At 45.6% G+C, this 23,538-nt stretch overlaps 1 protein-coding gene across 1 annotated transcript in view; it reads right to left on the reverse strand.

Moving 5' to 3' along the window:
* Nucleotides 1–23,538, reverse strand: part of LOC122802575 (heat shock transcription factor 2 binding protein) — a 1,640,599-nt gene that overhangs the window by 1,127 nt on the left and 1,615,934 nt on the right. The window lies entirely within an intron of this gene.

The raw sequence follows: 23,538 nt of genomic DNA on the forward strand, positions 1-23,538 counted from the left end.
TTAAGTTGTCAATCTCGCCTTCATTCTTGCTGCATGGGCCCGTCCCTAGCACCTGTATCCCGGGTGGCTCAATGGAACAGACTCTTGAGAACTGTGGAACCAAAACTGGCCCTATCTCTGGTGGCCAAATCCAACTTGTAATGAGACACAAAGGTATGAGGCGTGGCCCAAGTAGCTGCTGCACAAATAGTGTCAATGGGAAGTCTATCCTGAAAGGCTACAGAAGTGGATAGACTCCTGGTCGAATGTGCTTTTGGCTTAGAAGATAGTTGTTTGCCCCTTAGAGAGAACACATAGGAAATGGTGGAAGTCAACCATTTAGATAAGGTCACTTTAGATACTGGAAGACCTAACCTGTTTTCTGCATAGGAGACAAACAATTGGTCTGATTTTCTAATTTGTTTAGTCCTATGTAAGTAGTACCTGAGCTGACGATGAACATCCAAAAAATGCAGCTTCTGTTCAGCTCTGTCAGAATAGTTAGGAAAGAAAACTGGTAGATCAATAGATTGGTTAATATTGGTTTGAGATACAACCTTGGGAAGAAAGGAAGGGTTAGTTCTGAGCGAAACCCTATCCTTATGAAACACCAGATAAGGTGAACGAATACAGAGGGCCTGAATCTCAGAAACTCTTCTTGCAGAAGTAACAGCCAGCAAAAATATAGATGTTAAGTTGTCTATCTCGCCTTCATTCTTGCTGGATGGGTTTGGAGCCGACCTCGGCTCCGACTCGGCCACTCTAAAAGCTCGAGAGTTGGTTCCACCGGCTCGAGGCTCCCCTTATATCCCACAATGCTAGGCGAGAGTTACCTCAGATCTCGTTTGCCGCTACAGCATCGAGGTGTTGGTTTTTCTACCGGCTTGTTGGTAAGTGTAATTTTGGTAAAATTAGATCACTTAAAACCCTATATTTTTGAGTTTAAATATATTTCCCTTAGTGTAGTGGGTTTTTCTACTCCGTTTCCGGAAAATCCCAATTTTTTTCCAAAGAACTTTTAAAGTTCTCTCTCGGGCCTTCTGGCCTTTCTCCATCCCCTAGTTGTGTGTGTGTGTTACTCTTGGTAAACTTTACTTAATTGTTTATTTTTTGAGTTTTAAAAGTAGATTAGTGTAATCAGTGTGTTTGTTGAGTGTGTGTGATTACACTTTTATTTAGGATGTCTAAAGACACAAAGGTCTCAGGCTTCAAGAAGTGTGATGCGTGCTGTCAGAAAATGTCTCTGACAGATGGTCACACTTCTTGTGTCTATTGCCTGGGGCCTTTGCACCTGCAGGACTCCTGTGCTGTATGCCACGGCTTCAGCCCCAGGGTCCTGCAGGAAAGTAAAAATAAGTTGATCCTGAGGGGTCTTCTTAAGCCGGAGGATTCCCTTTCTGTCTCTGGGAAGCCCTCTAAGGCTTCTAGGTCCTCGGCTCCAGCAACTGAGCTGAGACCTAAGGCTTCTAAACCTCCGCCTACATCGGCTCCGGCTGGAGCCGATGAGTCTCAGTCCACAGTTTCTGTGGTTCCTCGGCTCGGCTGGAGCCGAGGTAATAGGTTCCGTGTCGGCTCCGTCCAGATCTTCGAACCGACATCGAGGAAGAGGTCCAGGTCACCGTCCCTTGGCTCCGTTCATTCGGCTCCAGGATCTCCCCTGCTGTCTGAACGGAGCCATAAATCTCATTCCTCTAGGTCATCGAGGCTATCGGATCATGACCTTCAGAGGGTAGTGAGTCGACTTCTTAAGTCCGAGGCACTAGCCCAGATGCTTCAGAGCCCGACTCATCAGTCGATGCCTGCCCTTGTCCATCAATATATTCCTCCTCCGACTCCGCTGAGCTCGGAGCCGGGTCGTCGGAACCGAGACTGTGGTAGCGCCGGAGCCGATACAATTGTCTTCGGCTCCATCGCCGGCTCCGATTTCTTCCTTAGAAGAATCTCGGCGGACTTCCATCGCCGGCTCCGAGGGTGAGTGGCATCGGACCCTTGTCCGACCCGCTCTTCCTCTCGGAGCTTGGCGCTGGTGAGTTCGGCTCCGACATCGCCTCGGAGCCATCACTGTCGGTGCCGAGGGGGTTCTCAGCTTCGGAGCGGGGACCTCTGGCTTTGCCTGACAGGGGTGCTTTCGAGGTCATGCGGAGTGTGTTAGAGCCTGGCTCTACTCCACAGTCGGCGCCCGCCCCTCCCCCACGGTGCCTCAGGTCAAGTCGACTCACTCCCTCATCCCGGACCGCAGAGAGCCAGCTCCTCAGGAACCCCTGTGGGATCTCATCCTCTTCCGAGGCCTCTCCTGATTTGGCAGAAGAGCCCCTCGGAAGAGGAAGTGTAAGAGGAAACACATTGACTCACCTGAGTCAATCACATCTGATACAGATTTAGATGATTCCGAGGGTTCCCCGTTCCCCTTCTGAAGATGTCTCTTTGCAGACATTCTAGAGATCCTGAAGCAGAGGGAAATTGGCCAGCCCTTAACCCTTCGGAGGATGAATCTGTATATCTTGAGGCGTTTGGCTCTCGTCCTTCCACCTCCTGGGTGTCCCCCCCCCCTTGACCCCCTCATGCAGGTGGTTGCTAAAAAGGCATGGACGGCTCCTGATTCAGTAGATCCCACTCCCAGGAGACCCTCCAAATTCATAACGGCACCAGCAGACAAGCAGTTCTTGACAAAAGGAGTTTCTGTGGATGCTATGGTGGTAGCTGCTGCCACTAAGAAGGAACTAGCTGATCCTTCAGTACCTGTCCATCCACCTAACAAGGAATCTAGGTCCATGGACAGGTACGGGAAGCGGATGTTTTCGCCAGCGACATTTACTATGCTCGCTGAACTACCTGTGCCATTTCACTCGTCTTCAAAGAGACTTGATTAAAGAAGCGAGTGACATGTTGAAGGATCCTACAGCTGTGGGTTTTCAAGATAAAATGAACACTCAGCTGGCTACCCTTAACTCCATAGCCAACTCCTCCATGCCTCCTTTCTTATGCGGCTGATGGAGCGAGTAAGGCCGCAGGGACAGGTGTGGCCTTACGTAGGCATGCCTGGATGCGGCTATGCAATTTTGGACCCTTCAAGACGCCTTTCACTAACTCCCGTTTGATGGATCATCTCTCTTTGGTCCTCAAGTGAAAGAAACCTTGACTAGGTGCGAGACTGATGGCAAGACTCTTTCTGCCGTCGGAGTCCTTTTTCTACTCCTTCTAGGCCTTACCCCAAAGGCCAGAAAAGTGGGAAAATGTGGTTCCGTAAACAAAATCAAGGGACTTCGCCTGACGACAAAGTCGTTACCCGCCAGAGGCAGAGGCGGGAATAACAATGGTAGACGCCGCCTCGAGGCAGGGGGCTCCAGAACCAGGGCAATCGAGAAGCCTTCTCTGATAAGCCCTTTCAGCATCCCTGAGGTGTTGCCCGCTGCCCATCTTCGGAGGCAGTCGGGGAAGGTTGTCACTGTACCCAAAAGCCTGGCTATCCCTGACTCAAGACAAATGGGTACAGTCTATCATTTCAAGGCTATTCTATCCCTTTCTTCGCATTCAAACAATCAAAAAATCCCTTCCAGATGTTCCACCCGCACAAAGGGATCTAGCGGTTTTGGAAATTTCAAACTGCTTGCAAAAGAGCAATTCAGCCAGTTCCAGCAGACCAGCAAGGATCCGGAATCTACTCAAGGTTCTTTTTAGTTCCAAAGAAAACAGGGGACTGGAGACCAATTTTGGATCTCAGTATCTTGAACAGATCAGTCAAGAAAACAAGATTTCGGATGGTCACGCTGCAGTCCATCCTTCCCCTATTGGGAAAAGGAAACTGGATGTGCTCTATAGACCTTCAGGATGCGTACTATCACATAAAAATGAACAGACGCTCCAGAAGATTCCTCCGCTTCAGGCTGGGAACCAGTCATTTTCAATTCAGGGCCCTGCCCTTTGGTCTCACCACTGCCCCCTGGGTGTTTACCAAATGCATGGCAGTGGTAGCTTCTCACCTGAGACGACAAGGATTCCAGGTGTTTCCATATTTGGACGACTGGCTCCTCACAGCCCCCACCAAGCATCTCCTTCTGATGGCCAGGGATTACACCTTCGCATTTGTCAAAAGTTAGGCATTTCAATAAATTGCGAAAAGTCTGTTTTGTCGCCTTGTCGTACTATTACCTTCATAGGCAAATCTAGTCACAGTAAACATGTCTGAGGCTAACAGATCAGAGAATAACAGACATACACAGACTGGTCTCACTCCTTTTCAACAACAACAGAATCAAAGCCAGGTTAGTTCTGAAAGTGTTGGGAATTATGGCGGCTGCCATACCTCTGCTTCCATTAGCCAGATTCCACATGAGAATCCTTCAATGGATGCTCTTTACACAATGGTCATACCAGCAACTTCCAATGTCCCATACCATTATGATCACGCAGACGTGCAGAAATCATCTCATGTGGTGGATGTCTTCCCCTCAGCTCTGGTTGGGAAGACCATTTGTTCCCCCCCCTCCGGTTGCTACTTTGACAACGGACGCCTCCCTGATCGGGTGGGGGGGGCATTATCAGGGCAGGACGGTCCAGGGCACATGGCAACCAGACGAATGCCACTTGCACATAAATGTTCTGGAGATGAGAGCAGTGCTTTTAGCGTTGCAAGCCCTTCAAGACTCTCTCCCCTTGGGAACGATGGCAATCCAGACAGACAATATGTCTGTAGTGTGGTACATCAACAAACAAGGCGGAACCAGGTCCTACCCTGTGTCGAGAAGCACTCAGATTGTGGCAATGGGCGATTTCTTCTCAGCGTTTTCTGATAGCAACGCACATCCCCGGGAAGTCCAATCAAATAGCGGACAAATTGAGCAGAGCTATCCTCATGCCTCACGAGTGGTCTCTGAAAGACTCTGTTGTGAGAGAGATTTTTCTCAAGTGGGGTCAGCCTTGCTGTGATCTTTTTGCTACTCCCCAAAACAGCAAGTGCAGACATTATTTCACTCTATTCCCTTTACCAGGCCAACCCAGCAGAGACGCTCTAGTCCAAGTTTGGCCCCGGGGACTTCTGTATGCATTTCCTCCCTTCCCACTAATCTCTCAGGTGATACAGAAAGCTATCGCTCAGAAGGCCTCGTTGATCCTCATTGCTCCTTACTGGCCTCGACAGGTGTGGTTCCCCTTTCTACATCAATTTCTACTGGAGCGACCTTGGCATCTGGACCTAGTTCCAGACCTTTTGATCCATCAATCGGGTCAGTTACATCGCTCCCTCCCCTCTCTGAACCTCACTGCTTGGTTCCTCCAGTTCCAACATTAGCCAGGCCTCCTCAATTATCTCGCTCTGTTCGAGATATTTTGATAGCTTCCCATAAATCTTCCACTAGGAAGATTTATTTGAGTAAGTGGAAACGTTTCACATATTGGGCTCAAGGAAGGGACATAGATCCTTTCACTGCTTCCATCCAAATAGTCCTTGAATTTCTAGCTGAACTCTTCCATGCAGGTTCATCCCCTTCTACTCTTAAAGTTCATTTGGCAGCTATCTCTAACTTTCATGTAGGTATTTCTGAGTCTGCCTTAATGTCCCACAAGCTTTGCAAAGCCTTTTTGAAAGGAGTTTTTCTTCTCAGACCTCCTATAAGAAATCCTCCTTCTCCTTGGGACCTAAATTTAGTTCTTACTTCTTTGATTCTCCCCCTTTCGAACCTGCAGCCTCCTGTTCTTTAAAATTGCTATCATGGAAGACTCTCTTTCTGGTAGCTATTACTTCAGCTAGAAGAGTCTCAGAACTTCATGCACTCAGCTGTCGACCTCCTTATCTATTGTTCCATAAGGACAGGGTATCCTTACGAACCAACCCGTCCTTCTTGCCTAAGGTAGTCTCTACGTCTAATCTAAATCAAAGCATTGACCTCCCTGTCTTTTTTCCAGAATATTCCAATAGGTCTGAACAAAAATTACACTGGTTAGATGTTCATCGTCAGTTGAGGTACTATTTGGATAGAACGAAACAATTCAGAAAATCTGACCAACTGTTTATCTCCTATGCAGAAAGCAGAAAAGGACTTTCAGTTTCAAAGGTATCATTATCTAGATGGCTTACATCTCTGATTACCCTTGTTTATGAGATTAGACACCAAAAGCTGCCTAATAAACCTAAGGCCCATTCTACCAGAGCTTTGGCTACTTCTTTAGCCTTCCAAGACAGACTGCCTATTGACACCATTTGTGTAGCGGCTACTTGGGCTACTCCTCACACTTTCATTTCTCATTATAAGTTGGATTTAGCTTCTAGGCATAGAGCTAACTTTGGTTCCACTGTTCTCAGGAGTCTGTTCCGTTAGGCCACCCGGGACAAGGTGCTAGGGACGCGGTCCCATCCAGCAAGAATGAAGGCGAGATAGACAACTTAACATATAGAAGTTATGTTCTTACCATAACGCTCCATGTTAGTTGTCTTCTTCTCGCTTCTTCTAAGGCCCCACCCTCCTTCCCCCTGGCCTGGACAGACCTAGAAGAGTTGTGATTGTGACCTCTCTTTCTACCACCTCTTTTCTTAGGCATATGCTGTTTGCATATTTCCTGAATCAGGATGTAGGTCACCTTTCTTTCTCCCTGTTGTTAGAGGTGGACTCTTTTAGAGTTGTTCTATTACTATTATAAGCTGGGGTTAGCTTACAAACGAGATCTGAGGTAACTCTCGCCTAGCATTGTGGGATATAAGGGGAGCCTCGAGCCGGTGGAACCAACTCTCGAGCTTTCAGAGTGGCCGAGTCGGAGCCGAGGTCGGCTCCGAACCCATCCAGCAAGAAGAAGGCGAGAAGAAGACAACTAACATGGAACGTTATGGTAAGAACATAACTTCTATTTTTCCACGTCAATAACTTTAAAGAACACGTAGCAGACGGTTCGAAAGGAGGTAGAATTAGGGATGCCAACATTAAGTTTAGATCCCATTGCGGAGGAGGATGTTTCACAGGCGGTTTTAGGAGAAAACTCCTCTTAAAAAGGCTTTGCATAACCTATGAGACATGATGTTATTGTCATGCAAGCCAACATGATACTTGGAAATAGCAGCCAGTTGTACTTTGACTGTAGATGACGAAGATCCCGAATGAAAAACCTCCGCCAGGAAATCCAAAACAGAATGTACAGGAGCGGTAAAAGGATCAATATTTCTGGCGTTTGCCCAAATAGAAAAACGTCGCCACTTACTAGCATAAACAGTTCTAGTGGACGACTTTAAAGAAGACACTAAAATGTCTCTGACAGAGTCAGAAATCATTGGTAGCCTGGCTAGGGAAGGAAGTGGAGCAACCAAGCAGTGAGGTTGAGAGAATGAATGGCCCGGTGCTGCTGACCCGACTGGTGGATCAAAAGATCCAGAACTGAGTCCAGATGCCAGGGCTGCACCAGAAGGTGATGATGTAGAGACGGAAACCAAATTTGTCGAGGCCAATATGGAGCAATGAGGATCAATTTGGCTCTCAAAACGGTGGCTTTCTGAATGACTTGTGGAATCAATGGAAAGGGAGGAAAAGCATAAAGAAGTCCCCGAGGCCAATCCTGGGTTAGAGAGTCTCTCAAGGGTTGGCCTGGAAGAGGAAATAGTGTGAAGTAATCTGGGCACTTGCTGTTTTGAGGGGTAGCGAAAAGATCGCAACAAGGGGTGCCCCACTTCAGAAAAATCTGATCCACTACAGATTGATTGAGAGACCACTCGTGAGGCATCAGAATAGATCTGCTTAGCCTGTCCGCCAATAGGTTGGACCTGCCGGGATGTGCTTGCTATCAGAAACCGCTGAGAAGAGATCACCCATTGCCAAAGTCTGAGAGCTTCTCGACATAAGGGATAGGACCTGGTTCCGCCCTGTTTGTTGATGTACCAGACCACGGACATGTTGTCCGTCTGTACTGCAATAGTCCCTGTGGGAAGAAAGTCGCCGAGGGCTTGCAACGCGTTAAAAGCACTGCTCTCATCTCCAGGACATTTATGTGCAGGTGGTATTCTATGGGTTGCCACGTCCGTGGACCATCCTGCCCTGATAATGCCCCCACCCGATCAGAGAGGCATCCGTGGTGACTGTGGCAACTGGAGGAGGGGAACAAAGGGTCGGCCCTGATGAAGAAGAGGGGAAGATATCCACCATCGTAGATGAGCCCTGCAAGACTGTGTCACTAAGATCTCGTGTCTCATGGGCAGATCGTGGTACGACCACTGCGTGAATAACATCCACTGCAGGAGACGCATGTGGAAGCGAGCCAGTGGAAGAAGAACAATGGCTGCAGCCATTAGGCCTAGAACTTTCAAGACAAACCTGGCTTTGATCTTGTTGCTTTGTAACAGAAGCTGAACAAATTTCTGGATGTCCAGAATCCTTTGATCTGTTAGCCTGGCTAACATTTTGACGTATTTAACTCTGCCTATAAAGGTGATAGATTGGCAAGGCAGCAGAGAGGATTTTTCAAATTTACCGAAATTCCTAGACTCTTGCAAAGCTGCAGGGTGTAGTCTCTGGACCAAGAAGCTGATGCTTGAGGTGGCGGAGAGGAGCCAGTCGTCCAAATAAGGAAACACCTGGAATCCTCGACGTCTCAGATGAGCTGTGACCACTGCCATGCATTTGGTGAACACTCTGGGGCTGAAGTGAGGCCAAAGGGCAGTGCTCTGAATTGGTAATGACTGGCTCCCAGCCGAAAGCGGAGAAACCTTCTGGAGCGCCTGTGAGTCTTTATGTGATGGTACGGCTCTTGAAGGTCTATAGAGCACATCCAGTTGTCCTTGCCCAGAAAGGGCAGAATGGATTGCAGCGTGACCATCCGGAATCTTGCCTTTCTGACAGACTTGTTTAGTCTGCTTAGGTCTAGTATCGGTCTCCAATCTCCCGTCCTTTTGGGGACCAAAAAGAATCTTGAGTAGAAGCCGGATCCTACTTGGTCTGCCGGCACTGTTTGGATGGCTCTTTTTTCCAGGAGTTTTGAAACTTCCTGTCTTGCCAAATCCCTTTGACCGGGTGAGATGTCTGGAAGGGATTGTAGAGGTACGGGAAACCTTTTGAAGGGGATTTTGTAACCCTCGGATATGATCGACTGTACCCACTTCTCTTGTGATAGGGATTGCCAGGCTACTGGGTACAGCGAAATTCTTCCCCCGACTGCCTCCAAGGGTGGACAGTCGGGCAACACCTCAGGGATGCTGAAAGGGCTTCTCAGGAAGAGACTCCCTGTTGCCCTGGTTCTGAGGACCCCCCCTGCCTCTAGGGCGGCGTCTATTATTGTTACCCCCTCTGCCTCTGGGGGTAAACTGACCATGTGTGTCCGGTGTAGCTCCTTGGGCTTTACGGAACCACATCTTCCCCCCTTCTGACCCTTGGGATATGGTCTAGAAGGAGTGGAAAACTGGACTCCAACGGCAGAAAGAGTTTTACCGTCCTGTTCACATCTGGTCAAAGTATCCTTCACCTGAGGTCCGAACAAAGCCGAACCATCAAAGGGGGTGTTGGTGAAGGACGCCTTAAAAGGGTCCGCAAAATTACACAGCCGCATCCAGGCTTGGCGTCTAAGAGCAACACCTGTGCCTGCGGCCCTGCTCGCTCCATCGGCTGCATAAGATATGAGCCGCATGGAGGAGTTAGATATAGAATTCAGGATAGCAAGCTGAGAGGCAATCTTTTCCTGAGCCCCAGCAGCCGAAGGATCCTGGACTACTTCTCCCAGTTCCTTGAGAATATCTCGTTGAAGCCTGGTGAAGTGACAAAGGTAATTCAGCGAACGCATAGCAAAGGTCGCTGAAGAAAACATCCGCTTTCCATACCTGTCCATGGTCCTAGAATCCTTATTAGGAGGATGGACAGGTACTGAAGGATCCGCCAGTTCCTTCTTAGTGGCCGCCGCTACCACCATAGCATCCACAGAGACACCTTTGGGCAGGAACTGTTTGTCCGAATGGGCCGTGATGAACTTGGATGGTCTCCTGGGGACAGGTTCCACAGAATCTGGAGCCGCCCACGCCTTCCGAGCCACTACCTGCATGAGTGGGTCGAAAGGCGGAGACACCCAGGAGGTGGAGGGTCGGGATCCAAAAGCCTCCAGGTATACCGACTCATCCTCGGAGGGGTCAATGGAGGGCCAATTCCCCCTCTGTTTGAGGAGCTCAAGGATGTCTGAAAATGAGACATCCTCAGAGGGGGACCGTGGGGAACCCTCCGACTCATCTAAGTCGGTATCAGATGTAGTAGACTCAGGGGAGTCTGTGTGTTTCCTCTTACACGTCCTCTTCCGAGGGGGTTCCCCTGCAGGGTCAGGAGAAACTTCGGAAGAGGAGGAAATTCCCAGTGGGGAAACCTGGGGCGATGGATCCCTGGGCCTGAGAGCAAGAGGCTGGCAAGAGGCATCTGCCGGCACTGATGAGGGAGGAGCTAGAGGGATAGACCGTTGACCAGGCTCAGAGGCCAGGACACTCCTCATCACTTCAAAGGCTCCTCTCCCTGGGAGACCTGAACACACCCGCTCCGAAGAAACAGGAATGGTCAGCTCCAAGGAGAGAGAAGGCTCCGAGGCCGATGTCGGCGCCGAGCTTACCAAAGCCGAAGCCCCGAGAGGGAGAGCGGGGTCGGACAAGGGTCCGATGCCACTAGCCCCCTCGGAGCTGACAGTGGAAACCCCACGACCGGATCCCTCCAAGGAAGGTCTCAAGGAGGAGATCGGAGCCGAAGATGACGGAGCCGAAGGATGTATCGGCTCCGGCATCGAAACAGTCGCTGTCCCAAGAAGCTCCGGCTCCGAACTCTGGTGTGGAGTCGGAGGAGGAATCTCAAGAATCGGGGCTATAGCCGAAGTCTGTTGAGATGGGCTATGGAGCATTTGGGCCAGTGCCTGACATTTCAACAGCCTGCTTACCACCCTCTCCAAATCGTGGTCAGACAGCCTGGAAGATCTCGAAGATCGGCTCCGATGGCTCCGCTCCGACAAAAGAGGAGACCCCGGAGCCGAGTGAATACTTAGTATCGAAGGGGACCGGGATCTCTTATGGGTCGGAGCCATCGGAGCCGAAGTCCCTTGAACCCCAGATGGAGCCGAGGATATCTCGGCTCAGATGCTGGATAAAGTGTCGGCTCCAGCCGGAGCCGACAAGGCCACAGTAGTCAGGGTATCGGAGCCGGCCGGCACCGAACCCACTACTCTAACAGAAGAAGTATCGACTCCAGCCGAGCCGATCGGCTCCGGAGCCGGAGCCGTCGGAGGAGGCTTGGACACTGTAGCCTGAGCCTTCGGTGGCTTAAGAGGTTTTCCTGCCCCTGGCTTAGGAGGAGAGCCTTCAGGTTTAAGTAAACCTTGGAGGATTAATTTGTTCCTCCTTTCCTGCAGGACTCTCTGGCTAAAAGCATGACACAACGCACAGGAGTCCTGCAGGTGCACAGGCCCCAGGCAATACACACAAGAAGTGTGACCGTCTGTCAGGGACATTTTCTGACAGCACTGGTCACACTTCTTGAAGCCTGAGACCTTGCCTTCCCTAGACATCCTAAGGGATAGACACAAACAGTCCCCACAAACACACAACTTAATCCCTACACAGACACACAGGAAGGGAATAACTTGGGGAACTAGGCCTGACTAAAACTTTAAACTGAAAAACTATTTTAAAAGTTTAAAAGGAAGGGAATAGGGTGGGCTGTAACTAAGTACAGGCTAATCTAACACTAAAGGGAAAAAATAAACCCCTAACTAAACTTTTTCTTCTTTAACAAGAAAAAACTTACCTCAGCTGGCAAAGGAGACCTCTTTCGCTAAGCGGCAAATGAGATCTGAGGTAGTTCCGCCTTGCATCATGGTATATAGGGTTGCCTCGAGCTGGTAAAAGGAGTTCTCGAGCTAAAGCAAGTGCCGAGTCGGAGCCGAGGATCGGCTCCGAACCCATCCAGCAAGAATGAAGGCGAGATTGACAACTTAACATCAGGTATTACAGCTGAAATAAACAAACCACTGTGTGTAGTAATAAAACCATGACTGTGAATAACATACAGCTGTGTAAGTAAAAAGTACAGTTGTGGAAGTCCTACTTATGAGTAACAGTAAATGTTCATAGAAACACTGCCTTATTGGTACACGGGTTGTAGTGCCGTGCTACCCTCCCTCTGGCAGTCTATCAAAAGTCAGAGCTCCTCCCACTGCCTGTATGTGGGTGTGAAGGACCAATCACCAGGCAGGATCAGGACTGTCCTTCAAACCCATAGACAAGACCCCTTCAGTTTTCTAGAATCCAGCAGGAAGAGCAGATGAAAATGCAAGCTTTTTGAACCTACTGGTCCAAATCAAAAGCTGCATACACAACAATAAGGTTGCCGAACAAAACTCAGCGGCAATTCCAACAACAAACTATTTACATCCAACAAAAAGGGGCGATGGTGGGAGGGTATTGTCAGTAAGGCATCTACTGTTACAGGCAAGTAGGACTTATACAACTGCAATATGTTCAACAAACACACTGCCTTACTGGGATTTGGGTATATTCCCAAAGTTTACCCAACCTAGCAGGAAGAAGGATAACGGTCCAGGAGCAACTGGAGAGAGCTGCCTCTACAATATTTAGAGTCCACTCCTTTCTAATATGCCAGTGAAGAGGAAAAGGCCTCAATGAAATGTGCCTTTACCTTGCCTGGATTCACCTTGCCATGGTTGGTGTAACAAAAAACACCTGAGGACAGCCAACATGTAATGGTTTGCTTAGAGACAGGCTGCCCTTTCTTTGCCTCTGAAAAAGGAGACAAAAAGCCTTTTGATCTTCCTAAAGGGTTTCCTTCTGTCAAGGTCACACCTAAACTGCCAATGCACATAAAAGGTATGAAGTATCCTCTCTCCCTTATTCTTATTTCTTGGAAAGAACACAGGGAGATTAATAGACTGACTGAGAGTGAACTCTGAGACCACTTTCAGCATGAAAGAAGGATTAGTGCTAAACAAAACCCTATTCCTGTAGAAAATCAGATAAGTCTGTCCCAACCTGAGAGCTTGCAGCTCAGAAACTCACCTTGCTGATGTCAGAGCAATACGCAAAACCGTTTTCCAGGTTAAGAACTTGAGATCAGCTTGCTCTGTCTGTTCGAAAGGTAGTAAGGTCAATTTTTCAGAACATAGTAGAGCTCCCACGAAGAAGGACTCTGCCTGCAATAGGCTCTCATATGCAAAACTCCTTTCACTAACTGTTTTACCAAAACAGCGGACAAAAGAGGGGGATCCATAAGCAAACAAGTAGAGATGGCCACTAAATCACCTTAATGGACACATATGATAAGTCATCCTGAAGTAACTCACACAGATATTTCAAGATCAGAGGGATATTAACCTCAGTGGACCTGCTGTTTCCATTTAGGCACCACTTAGAAATCCTTATTCATTTAGAAACATAAGATTTTCGAGTAACAGTTTTTTCGCCTCCATCAACTCCTGCTGCACATCCTCATGAATCAAGTGTCTAAACTAATTAGAAGCTGAATTATCCAGGCTGTCAGTTGAAGTTTCCTCAAACTGGAGTGCATCAGTCACCCCAAGACTATGTCAGCAGATAAAATGCGTGAGGAAGTCTACTGTAATTGCCCCTGGCCAATACCATTAAAAGAAGAACAAAGATTGCCTTCGCTGATGATTTTTGGCATTTCTTTTTGAACCTTCAGAAGTACCTTGTGAATCAGTGGAAAGGGTGGAAATGCATACAGGAGCAGTCCTGTCCATGAGAAAGATAATGCGTCTGTCTGCCAAACACAGATACAAGGATGTTTGGAACACAACTTCTCCAACAGCCAGATTTGAAAAAGGTGAACAGATCTATTTGAGCCATTTCCACATCTGGAATAGATTCTGGAACAGCACTGCCTTGAGCTGCCACTCATACGGGTCTGCCCAGGATCTGCTTAATCTGTCTGCCAAAATGTTGTCATTTGACAGAATGTACAATGTCTGAAGAGTAAGAGAATGTTGTAAAGCCATCTCCCAGACAATCATTCCCAACTGCCACAGAGGGTAAGACCTTGTACCCCTTGACTGTTGAGGTACCACATCACTGTGGTGTTATCTGTGACCATCAGAAGAGGACCCAAAGTCCATATGTGGTGAATGACTTCAAGGTGTGAATCACTCCCAACATTTCCTTAATATTGATGTGCTTCTGTACATCCTTAGGCCCACAAGTGGCTTGCACTTACATTCCCATTGACAGAGATCCCCCAAGAGAAGTTGGATGACTCTGTCTGGACAGCCTGCAGAGAGGAGAAAGGAAGGCCTGGATTGATAATCAACTGATCACTCCACCACAGCGTCTCCAGTCCGATAAAGGGCAGCACTGGCAACTAGGAATCCAGGGAATGAAGGTGCTGGGTCCTACTATTTTGAATATACCATTGAATTTTTCTCATGTGAAGGTGTGCAGGTGGTATCATGAGAATCACAAACACCATCAGTTCAAGAATTTTTAGGAATTCTCTTGCTGAGGTGACATTCCTCATGCAGAATTCCAGAACCACCGCCTTATAAGACAGGATCTTATCTACTGGAAGAAAGGCCATTCTATTAAGGGAGTCATTTGCGCATATTGAAAAGACAAGTCTTTATGTGGGTGTCAGACACAATGTCTGGATGTTCAACTTGAACCCTAGCTGAGAGAGTAAGACCTTCTCTAGTGAATCCAAACACCAGGATGCAGGCTCTGCACAGATCAGCAAGTCATCCAAGTAGGGAAAAATGTGGATGCCCATTGTCTGAATATGGGCTACTACCAGGACAAGGCATTTTGTACACACTTGAGCTGCAATGGATAGCCCAAAGGGCAATACAGAAAATAGTGCGAACCAGACACAACAAATCTCAGAAATCTTCTGTAGTGATATGCAATGGGGATGTGATGATATGCATTCTTCAAGTCCAGGGTCACCATGAAGCAGTGGTCGGGCAACAGGGGAAGCACTGTCAGCAGGGTGAGCATCTTGAACTTAGGAACCCTGACAAATGTAGTAAGAAAGGAAAGGTCCAACATCGGTCTTCATGACAGTTCTTTTTTTGGAGACCAGGAAAATTCTGGAATAAAAACCTCTCATTTCTACAACCTCTAAGCCCAGCATTGGCCAGAGAATAGGAAGGAATAACAAAGTCTGGACTGGCAGATGAGGGGGAACCCCTCCGAATGGAGGAGGATGTTCTTTCCACTTATCTGCAACTCCTGCCAATAATGTTGAACACCCATTTATAAGAACCCAGCAATGACCAGGCTGCCTTGTTGACAGCTAACTTCAGAGATATGGCACCCGGAGGGGGACTTAAGAAATGTATGCATAGTATGGATGGAGGGATGTATATGTATGGCATAGTTATAAGTTGGAAGGGAGATTATCCTTTTTAGGAAAGGAACCCCTCTTGTTGGGCTTGACAGGCTTCTCATCCTGCTTTTTCCTTTTATTGCCTTGTTTGTTGTTTGGCCGAGATGTCTGTTTGGAAGGCCGGCGAAAAATCCCCTGCTTAAAGAACGAAATTTAGGAATATGAGGCATTTTCAGCACCGCTTGAATGAATTTACCTTTGTCATCCCAGTGTTGAAGGATCAGATTAGCTATCGTACAAAACACACAATCAGACTCAAGTGCAGCACTCAAAAATCACATTTTTTAACACATCAGAAAAGTTCTGGCTGTGAAACAAAGCATACCTCCTTATCACCACTGACAACACTCATTTCTAACAATAGTATCACCTCCTCCAAGGCACTCCTTAAAGCACACTTTGACACCTGAGACACACTGAAAACACTATCTTTGACAAAAACCTTTTGCACAGCAGGTAATGATACAGCAAACTCGTCTAAGCTATACATACATCTCAACGGAAACTTTCTCATAAAATACTGGTAGTTAAATACTTTATAAGCCACCATGCTGGACCAAGCCAGCTTCTTTTCCTGAGATTCTACTCACTTGCGTAGTTTACCTGCTGGAACATAATTTGAAGAAGACAAAAGTCCTTTTATTAGAAGAAGTCACTGGGGACACTGAAGCAGAGTCTGCAGACAAGGAGGCTTCAGGCATGACTAAGCATACCCTGACTTTCTTAAAACACTTTTTTTAGGCAGAGACTCAATAAGCAAAGGAGAACTACAATCTTTCTTAAAAGCATACTCCAAGTCTGGAATCAATGGAAGAAAGAACTCCACGTCTGAAGCCTCATCCTCCAAAAGATTATAAACCCTGCTGATCTTGGGGCAGAAGATGATTACTCCTAGATGAATGCATCCCTAAATCTAGCCAACATTTGGGTAAAAGAAAAAATCTGTTGGGGTACCTGAACCTGTATGTCATCACAGGAAACCAAATGATCCAGCTCTGATAGGCCCAAAACCTCATAAGCTAGATCCCTTCAAAATCAGGATCCGTATATGATTGACTGGAGGTGCAAGTGCCAGCATTGCTCATAACCCAGTTATGCACCCCGTAATCAACTGCCTGAACAATGGATTTAGCCATAATTACAATCATAGCAGGGAAAACAGTCAGAGACTGCTACTCTACCATATGGTGGGCCTTCTATCTCTTCTTAGCATGCACTACTCTAGTGGAAAATTTCCTTGAGGGAGAAGTATCAACACTGGCAATGGATTCTGCATCCCTGACTTCCCCCGCACCTAAAAGGTTTGGTTCCCCTATAACTGAAGCAGGCAATGCTGTAGCCCTGAGGATGTGTCTTGATCCTCGTGCCATGCACAGTTGCAGTACTTACACCATATCAGGGGACCTAGAGGTAACAGAAGGCAAATACTCTGATATTTTCAAAGCGGAGGCTACTGTGGAGTCACAAGTTGAACACTGAGATATATTTCTGACTTATTTTTATGTTTTTAGGTGCACAAGAGGTAGGTGGTGGCAGGGGTGAGGACCACCTCTGTGTCTATCAAGTCAGTGGATAAAAAATTAGCCATATCAATACCAAATATTAGTTGCATGGTTAACCCAGAACAAAATGGACAAGTCACACTATTCTCCCTTTAAATAACACTCTGAAGTCTACTTCTGCAGGGATACTATACTGAATACTGCACTGAGAAAAAAGACAGAAGTTTCACTAGTCCAGCACAAAGCATAAAATACATGTCACATAGACCCCTAAGTTTAATAAATAAAGGCTAGTTACAGCACCACATGAATACAAATGGCCTAAAATAGCCTTAGACATGGAATTAAATATAAACTCAAGAAAAACTCCTGTCAGAAATGATTAACAAAACAAAATAGCACAAAAATCACAAATTAAATAAAAAATATTGTTTAAAATGCAGCAGATCTACAAACTTAGCCCATAGAAAAAAACTGCAAAAACAGAAAGCTTTCCTGTCAAAACTTTCAAAAGAAGCTTTTAACCAATGGAAATAGCCGAAACATTACACACGGTTCTGGCAGCATGAAGCAATGAGAGGAAATGCACTAAAACGATCTTAATACAGAAACTCAGTAAACATTCACCTATGGCCATAAAACACATTAAAAGGGTTAAAACTCACAGAAACTCAGAATCAGCTTAAAATAAACAGTATAACTCTTATCCTGAAAGAAAAATAAAACTCAAAGTACATACAATTTTCCAGCAAGAAGAAAACAAACAAATCGGCAGAATACAAATTTTAAGTACAAACAGAAAAAGTTAGAGGGAGGAATAAAAACCCAAAAGGGTTTCTTATCTGAGCTCAGTAGCTTTATTTATTTATTTATTTTATTTTACATTTGCTGACCGGGATAGTCCGACTGGATGCATGTGCATTTTCAGCGGAGGCCCAGGGAGAAAAGCTCCAAGGGTAAGCAGATACAGCATTACATAATACCAGCATTACATATTACAAACAGACTATTTACAGAGATTACATAAGTAAGCAAGTTAAACAAGTTCCACAGGTTAGAGTTAATCCCGAGCTGAAGTAAACCAGAGGAGAAACAGCAGTCTTCCAACAGATCCTTCACTTACTATGGCACTAGAAAACTGGAGAGGTCGTGTCTGTGGGTTTAAAGAGTAGTCTTAGTCCTGCCAAATGATCAGTCCTTCACACCCACAGACAAGCAGTAGGAGGAACTCTGAGCTTTGATAGACTGACACAGGGCGGGTAGAAGGGCACATATGCCAGTAAAGCAGTATGTGTGTCGAACATCAAAAGTTCCATACTTACTATAATTCAAGATCTATGTTATCTTCTTTTATTCGGCTGAACATACTGGTGATCAGATCTGACTGGGGGGGTGTTGCGAAAACCTTACTTCTTTTCACCCTTTTGGTTCTAAGAAAAGGTTCTTCAGGGAGTAGAATATCAGATGCAAATGGCAGACAGTATTTTGCTCACCTTCTGTGAGCATTTCTTTGACCTTGGGTCCAAACAGGATAGGCCCATCGAAAGGGGATCTCACAAAGGATGTTTTGAATCTCTCTACAAAATCACACAGACACATATAGGTGTGCCAGTGAATCACAATGCCAGTGCCTGCAGCTCTCAAAGTACCATCAGCTGCATTTGATAGCAGGTGCATGGACATATTATATACAGATTGAAGGATCTTCCGTATGCCAGCAGGCAAGTTACCTGAAAGGAACTTGGAAAGCTCCTTGGTCAAGTCTCTTTGGAAATGTGTCAGATGGGCTAAGCAATTCAGCACATGTAAAGCAAATGTCACTGAAGTGTAAGTCTGCTTTCCAATGCTGTCCAAAGCCCTGGACTACCTGATACTGGGATGGACAAAGGTGTTCTCTGGCAGCTCCTTTTTTGTGGCTACCACAACCATGACGGCATCTATGGTGGGACTTTGCTCCAATATGACCTATTCCTTGGGGAAACCAACATTTCTTTGGGTTTCCATAGTATCAGCTTCACCACATTGAGTTCCTTCCATGTCTGCTGATAGATAAAATCAATGAGCTCATTAGTGGGACAGACCACCCAGGAAGTAGATGGCCAGCCACAAAAGCCTTGAAAAATACCAACTTCTCTTGGGAGGGAGTGTTGGTGGACTAACCCACTCACAGCCTTATCAGTTGTAGGATACCTCTGAAAGAAACATCTTCCAGGGAGGATCTTAGGGAGTCCTCCCCTTCCTCAAAGTCAGCATCTTCCATGAGGGACTCATGAGGGGTATCCAGATGTCTCCTTTTGCAAGCCCATTTCCTATACCCTTCACTGGTGGGAGGTTCCAGGGATGGTTTGGAAATTGAAGGGGAACTCACCTGGTAAGAATCTTCAATATTCAAGGGAAATGGCTGCCTCTGTTTGACAGGATGATCAGAAGGAGGGACCGTAGAATTCAGAGGGGATCTGGATGGTGCTGAGTGAGAGCTAGAGGCCTCCTCTCTAAACTTGAAGAGTACACTTTCAAAAGCCCTAAATGCCAATGCTGAAACTGGGACTGAAGAAGAACCCTTAGAATCCAAAGATCCCAAAAGGGGAACCTCCCAGAACCCGATCTGACTCAGCTCCAAGGCAGACATTGGTGCCAAACTGTCTAGGGACAAAGCATCTATGGGAGGGGATGGCTCCAACAGCCATGGAGTTGATCCAGAACTCCAGGCTTCGGCCCTGACTTCTTGGCCCTGAGATCCCTTGAGATCCAATGTCATCAGAGTCAAACGGGTAAGGGAAAGGGTAGGAGTCGAAGTTGACCAAGCTATCTGCTCTGATAAGGCCATTCAATGGGCGACACTCTGCTCCATAGACACCAGATCTTAAGGTCAAATTAGAGAAGGAGCTATTAAAAGTGGGTTGTCAGGGCTGCAACCAGCGGTCCTAGGGAAAAGAGCTGGAAGGACCCCCATCTGCATTTGCATCCTCAGAAACTTTTGCATCATCCTGTCAATGTCAGCATTGAACAAATTCCTCAGCAACTAAAAGGACCTGAATGATAAAGCTACTAAAGGCATTCTGGAAGATCAATGCACTGATATATCCTGTAGATTGGTAGAACAGAGCCGAGGACGTGTTGGCTCCGAAGAGAACCTAGGAGTGGAGGAAATCAGATCTGAACCAGTTCCAAAACAGTTATTGTATCCGATAATCTAAGGATTTTTGTAGCTGGGCTGGCTCTATCCTTGCCATCCATCTTATCTCTTTGCTTGTTTCTCTTCTTGTCTTTCCTCTTTTCTTTTTCTGTCTTTTTTTCTCCTTTTCTTTAAAGGACATACTCTTATCCTCAAGTGTCTTACCAAAAGGGGACACAGAAGTAGAAAGAGGAGGGTTTGATTTTGCTACTGTTGCAGGAAGGAGATCCTACAACAACAGCTTGTTTCATGTATCGACAAGAGTCCAAGCCCCAAAAGAGGCTCACGACTCACACTCTACATACAGATGATCCACACTCAAGCAGTACTCACTTAAAGAATGGGAGTCAAGGGGGGATCTTGTGCCTACAAGAGGTGCACTTCTTGAAACCTGTAGTCTTGTCATTCATTGCACTCACACAACACTAAGGTAAAAGTTCAAAACAGGATTGACTTTAACACAAACTAACAAAATACAGACGTCTAGTACAAGAAGAAAAAGCTGTACTATAAAAGCAGAAACCTATCTCTATTTTATATACATACACACACACACACACATATATATATACACACACACACACACACACACACACACACACATATATATATATATATATATATATATATATATATATATATATATATATAAAATAAGAGGAAAAGCTAAAGGGGAAGGAAGATATAATTGCAACAGCAGAGTGTAAACTAACCAAAAACTACTGAGGAAAACACATTGAGAAGTATATTAAGAACAGGATATCCAAAAGATATCAACAGAAATGAAAAAGCTATGAAAAAATAGCAAAAAAAAAAAAAAAAAAAAAGACAAGTGCAGTACTGACAAAGTGCTGAGTCCACAGATCGCGTACAAACCAAAGAAGCAGAAAACAAGATCTGAGGTATTGTAGGGTCACAAGGGAATTATTGATAGGGGGAAGAAGCCTGAACAATAGGTCAAGGAATCTAAAAAAGTTTCCAATGTCAGATCTGATCGGATTCAGTAACCCATACCTTGAGATGGGTGGAAAAGACAACATTGGATTTTACAATAACAGTTGTTTGAATCATCCCTGCTGTAGTAGCCTAAATTATATGGATTATATCCTGCATAGGATATAACAGATGGCCAGTTTCCAAAGCATCAGGGCACCTTCCACATGCCCAAACCTTTAGTCAGCTCAAGCCAAGCCTTTCAGAATTTTCTTGCCAACTTTGAGAGAGAGGATAAGTCTTGACAGGACACTACCAGAAAAAGAAAAATACACATCCATACCCTGGCATAAAAATACACCAAAAAAACAAGGGGAATGGAGGGAGGGAGTGGCTACTGCAGCAGTGGTTATTCGAACATCTACTGTTATGGTAAATTTACTTACACAATTGTACTATGTACTACCTACAAACCACTGCTGCAGGTATCCTAAGCTATACGGGTAGATTACAACTGTTTTCCATGTTAAGAACCTCAAGTCATCCAGACGAGCTGGTTCCAATGAAGAAAGTGTTAGGTTCTCTAACATAGAATTAGGATCACAAGGTTGAACTGATGTCTTTCTGGGAGGCTTCTTTTGTAGCACCACTTTCAAAAACGTTTTCACACGAGAAGGTATTGTAAGACGGTGGTGAATCTATGGGCAAACATGTTGAATCAGCCAACAAATGAAACTTAGAGCAGTACGACAGGCCATGGGATGGCAACTCACAAAAAATGTGTAAAACTATAGAAAATCTAGCTCTGAATGGGTGCTGGTTGTTTTGCTGGCACCACGAGAAAGCCTTTTTCAATTTGGTTATATATGATTTTCTAATAGCAAGCTTTTCTGCCTCCATTAGTTACTATTGCACATCCTCAGAAATTAAAAGTTATAGTCTTATCATAACTAGGCATCTCTGTTGTCCATTTTAATTCTTCCTCAATGTATGGTTCATATCTGATCCTTGGCTCCCCCTTGGCTGGGTATTTCAGACTTCAGATTCAGATCTTGAGCTCCTCCCTCTACCTATAATGTCCTATTATATCCCCAAAACCTCAGACTGTGTTTGCTGTCTTATCCCCAATGCAGGACAGAGACAGGAATAGTTTGATAGAAACGCAGGGCTCAAACCTGGAACTGTAGGTTCCAATGCGATCCAATAGGTCTCCCCAGAAACTTGGATGGGGGATGGATCAGAGGGAAGTTGAGGAAGAATGAAAATGGGCAATATAGATGCTTAGTTATGGTAAAAGCATAACTTTTAAATCTGATGTTGTCCCTTTCATTCTTCCTCAACATATGGGACAGAGTCCCCAGCTACGCTGCTCTTGGGTGGCCATTATGGAAGGATATTCCATATTACTGCCAAACCAATGGTCGCTCTGTTTCTAGAAATAATGTCCAATTTGTAATGAGTAACAAAAGTATGTGCATTGGACCATGTAGCTGCAGCACAAATATCGTCAATAGATGTTCTTGACCAAAAAGCAGATGATGCAGGCATGGATCTGGTTGAATGAGCCTTGGAAGGTTTAAATAATGTCATGCCTTTCTGAGAATAAATCCAGGAAATACAGTCTTACCCATTTTGTTAAAGTAACTTTGGATACTGAATAACCTAGCCTTTTTGGAGAAGAGGAAAAAAAAAGTTGGTTTGACTTTCTGAATTGCCTTGCCCTCTGAAGATAAAATGTAATTGTCTATGCACATCAAGGAGATGCAGCCTGTACTCTCCTTTGATGGAAAAGTTTGGAAAGAAAAACTGGTAAGTGGATGGACTGGTTAATGTTATTTTCAGAAGCCACTTTAGGTAAAAAGAAAAAAGGTTAGTTCGTAAAGGAGCACTATGCTTATAAAAATTATGTAAGGATTTTGATGACAGAGCCTGGAAATCAAATATTCTCTTTGCAGACATAATGGCTACTAAGAAAACTATTTTCCATGACAGAAACTTTAAATCAGATTTAGATGAGGGCTCAAAAGGTTTCTGCATTAGGCCTTGTAGTACAGCTGTCAGATTACAAGGAGATGAGGGATACTTTATTGGAGGCCTTAGAAGGAAGATTCCTTTCATGAAAGATTTATATAATTTAGATGAAGCCAGAGAAATATGTCTGTTCCCTGTGTAAAAACTGGAAATAGCTGCCAGTTGAAGTTTAATTGTAGAGAAACTAGCTCCTTCTTCAAAAAGAGTTCCCAAAAATTGGAGAATTGTAGAGACTGGGGCAGAAAAAAGGTCAATTTCCTTATTCAAAACCCAAAGGGAGAATCTTTTCAATTTGTTTTTGTATACTTTTTTGGTAGATTCTTTTTGAGAAGCTAAAATAATGTCACGCACAGGGGAAGAAAGCCTGGGCTGCCTAACTGTTACTGGAAGTGGAGAAACTACATGGTTAGTCTTAACGTGAATGTTGGGATGTTGGGTCCCTGATGGATGTGACAGGAGATCCAGAGTTGGCTCCAGTATCCATGGAGAATAATGAAGATGAGACTGTAGGAAGGAGAACCATACTTGCCAAGGCCAGAAGGGGGCAATAAGGATTACTGGGCTCTTCAGCCTGCTTGCT

Source organism: Protopterus annectens, chromosome 5.part0 (genome assembly GCF_019279795.1).
Source record: "Protopterus annectens isolate FY-2018-M chromosome 5.part0, PAN1.0, whole genome shotgun sequence".
Classification (NCBI taxonomy): Eukaryota; Metazoa; Chordata; order Ceratodontiformes; family Protopteridae; genus Protopterus; species Protopterus annectens.